Source organism: Phocoena phocoena, chromosome 13 (assembly GCF_963924675.1).
Source record: "Phocoena phocoena chromosome 13, mPhoPho1.1, whole genome shotgun sequence".
Lineage (NCBI taxonomy): Eukaryota > Metazoa > Chordata > Mammalia > Artiodactyla > Phocoenidae > Phocoena > Phocoena phocoena.
This window is the reverse complement of record NC_089231.1, coordinates 56,816,645-56,820,528: the sequence shown is the minus strand read 5'-3', so window position 1 is coordinate 56,820,528 and position 3,884 is coordinate 56,816,645.

Genomic DNA, 3,884 nt, shown 5'->3' with positions numbered 1-3,884 from the left:
CTTTTCCTGCTTCTGCTAGGAGGGACTTTGACCTTTAAAAAGATCAGAGACTGAAACAAAAGAAAAACTCAGAAAATTGCAAGTAAATAATTATCTTTCAGAAATACATACTTTATGTAAAGATACTATTCTTGGTTCTCATAATTTTTTCTCCCACTCATGATTTTTTGTACTGCACTGGTGTCCATGGTAACATCCATAGTTAATGAGTAGATTACCACTAATGTCCTACAACTGCCAATCACTATTTTATTGTATTTTCTCAAATCATCATATTTTAAGCTTTACTTATTTATTTAGTTTTACATCTTTATTGGAGTATAATTGCTTTACAGTGTTGTGTTAGTTTCTGCTGTGTAACAAACTGAATCACCTATACGTATACATATATCCCCATATCCCCTCCCTGTTGCATCTCCCTCCCACCCTCCCTAACCCACCCCTCTAGGTGGACACAAAGCACCGAGCTGATCTCCCTGTGCTATGCGGCTGCTTCCCACTAGCTATCTATTTTACATTTGGTAGTGTATGTATGTCAATGCTACTCTCTCACTTCATCCCAGCTTACCCTTCCTCCTCCCCATGTCCTCAAGTCCATTCTCTATGTCTGTGTCTTTATTCCTGTTCTGCCCCTAGGTTCTTCAGAATCTTTTTTTTTTTTTTTTAAGATTCCATATATATATGTGTTAGCATACGGTATTTGTTTTTTCTCTTTCTGACTAACTTCACTCTGTATCACACTCTCCAGGTCGATCCACCTCGCTACATATAACTCAATTTCATTTCTTTTTATGGCTGAGTATTATTCCATTGCATATATGTGCCACATCTTCTTTATCCATGCATGTGTTGACTGACACTTAAGTTGCTTCCATGCCCTGGCTATTGTAAATAGAGCTGTAATAAACGTTGTAGTACATGACTCTTTTTGAATTATGGTTTTCTCAAGGTATATGCCCAGTAGTGGGATGGCTGGGTCATATGGTAGTTCTATTTTAAGCTTTTTGAGGAACCTCCATACTGTTCTCAATAGTGGCTGTATCAATTTACATTGCCACCAACAGTGCAGGAGGGTTCCCTTTTCTCCACACCCTCTCCAGCATTTATTGTGTGTAGATTTTTTTTTTTTTTGCGGTACACGGGCCTCTCACTGTTGTGGCCTCTCCCATTGCAGATCACAGGCTCCGTATGCACAGGCTCAACGGCCATGGCTCACGGGCCCAGCTGCTCTGCGGCATGTGGGTTCTTCCTGGACTGGGGCACAACCCCCTGTCCCCTGCATCAGAAGGTGGACTCTCAACTACTGTGCCACCAGGGAAGCCCTGTAGATTTTTTTATGATATCTTCTTTGGAGAAATATCTCTTTAGGTCTTCTACCCATTTTTGAATTGGGATGTTTGTTTTTGGTTTTTTTTTTATATTGATCTGCCTTTGCTGGTTGTATATTTTGGAAATTAATCCTTTGTCAGTTGCTTCATTTGCAAATATTTTCTCCCATTCTGAGGGTTGTCTTTTGGTCTTTTTTATGGTTTCCTTTGCTGTGCAAAAGCTTTGAAGTTTCATTAGGTCCCATTTGTATATTTTTGTTTTTCTTTCCACTTCTCTAGGAGGTGGGTCCAAAAGGATCTTGCTGTGATTTATGTCATAGAGTGTTCTGCCTATGTTTTCCTCTAAGAGTTTGATAGCATCTGGCCTTACATTTAGGTCTTTAATCCATTTTGAGTTTATTTTTGTGTATAGTGTTAGGGAGTGTTCTAATTTCATTCTTTTACATGTAGCTGTCCAGTTTTCCCAGCACCACTTACTGAAGAGGCTGTCTTTTCTCCATTGTATATTCTTGCCTCCTTTATCAAAGATAAGGTGACTATATGTGCATGGGTTTATCTCTGGGCTTTCTATCCTGTTCCATTGATCTATGTTTCTGTTTCTGTGCCAGTACCATACTGTCTTGATTACTGTAGCTTTGTAGTATAGCCTGAAATCTGGGAGCCTGATCCCTCCAGCTCCATTTTTCTTTCTCAAGATTGCTCTATTTGGGGTCTTTTGTGTTTCCATACAAATTGTGAAATTTTTTGTTTCTAGTTCTGTGAAAAATGCCAGTGGTCGTTTGATAGGGATTGCATTGAATCTGCAGATTGCTTTGGGTAATATATTCATTTTCACAATGTTGATTCTTCCAATCCAAGAACATGGTATATCTCTCTGTCTGTTTGTATCATCTTTAATTTCTTTCATCAGTGTCTTATAGTTTTCTGAGTACAGGTCTTTTGTCTCCTTAGGTAGGTTTATTCCTAAGTATTTTATTCTTTTGGTTGCAGTGGTAAATGGGAGGGTTTCCTTAATTTGTCTTTCAGATTATTCATCCTGAGTGTATAGGAATGCAAGAGATTTCTGTGCATTAATTTTGTATCCTGCTACATTACCACATTCATTGATTAGCTCTAGTAGTTTTCTGGTAGCATCTTTAGGATTCTCTATGTATAGTATCCTGTCATCTACAGACAATGACAGTTTTACTTCTTCTTTTCTGATTTAGATTCATTTTATTTCTTTTTCTTCTCTTGTTGCTATGGCTAAAACTTCCAAAGCTATGTTGAATAATAGTGGTGAGAGTGGACAGCCTTGTCCTGTTCCTGATCTTAGTGGAAATGGTTTCAGTTTTTCACCATTGAGAACGATGTTGGCTGTGCATTTGTCATAAATGGAATTTATTATGTTGAGGTGAGTTCCCTCTATGCCTACTTTCTGGAGACATTTTATCATAAATTGGTGTTGAATTTTGTCGAAAGGTTTTTCCACATCGATTGAGATTATCATATGGTTTTTATTCTTCAATTTGTTAATATGGTATATCACATTGACTGACTTGCGTATTTTGAAGAATCCTTGCATCCCTGGGATAAACCCCATTTGATCATGGTGTATGATCCTTTTATTGTGCTGTTTGATTCTGTTTACTAGTATTTTGTTGAGGAATTTTGCATCTATATTCATCAGTGATATTGGCTTGTAGTTTTCTTTTTTTGTGACATCTTGTTTGGTTTTGGTATCAAGGTGATGGTGGCCTCATAAAATGTTCCTCCCTCTGCTGTATTTTGGAAGAGTTTAAGAAGGATAGGTGTTAGCTCTTTTCTAAATTTTTGATCGAATTCGCCTGTGAGGTCATTTGGTCCTGGGCTTTTGTTTGTTGGAAGATTTATAATCACAGTTTCAATTTCAGTGCTTGTGATTGGTCTGTTTATATTTTCTATTTCTTCCTGGTTCAGTCTCAAAGGTTGTGCGTTTCTAAGAATTTGTTCATTTCTTCCAGGTTGTCCATTTTATTGGCATATTGTTGCTTGTAGCAATCTCTCATGATACTTGGTATTTCTGCAGTGTCAGTTGTTACTTCTTTTTCATTTCTACTTCTGTTGATATGAGTCTTCTCCCTTTTTTTCTTGATGAGTCTGGCTAATGATTTATCAGTTTTATCCTCTCAAAGAACCAGGTTTTAGTTTTATTGATCGTTGCTATTATTTCTTCATTTCTTTTTCATTTATATCTGATCTGAGTTTTATGATTTCTTTCCTTCTGCTAACTTTGGGGTTTATTTTGTTCTTCTTTCTCTCATTGCTTTAGGTGTAAGGTTAGGTTGTTTATTTGAGATGTTTCTTGTTTCTTGAGGTAGGATTGTTTTGCTATAAACTTCCCTCTTAGAACTGCTTTTGCTGCATCCCATAGGTTTTCTTTCGTCATGTTTCCACTGTCATTGGTTTCAGGTATTTTTTTATTAACTCTTTGATAGCTTCAGTGATCTCTTGGTTATTTAGTAGCATACTATTTAGCCTCCATGTGTTTGTATTTTTTACAATTTTTTTCCTGTAATTGATGTCTAGTCTCATAGT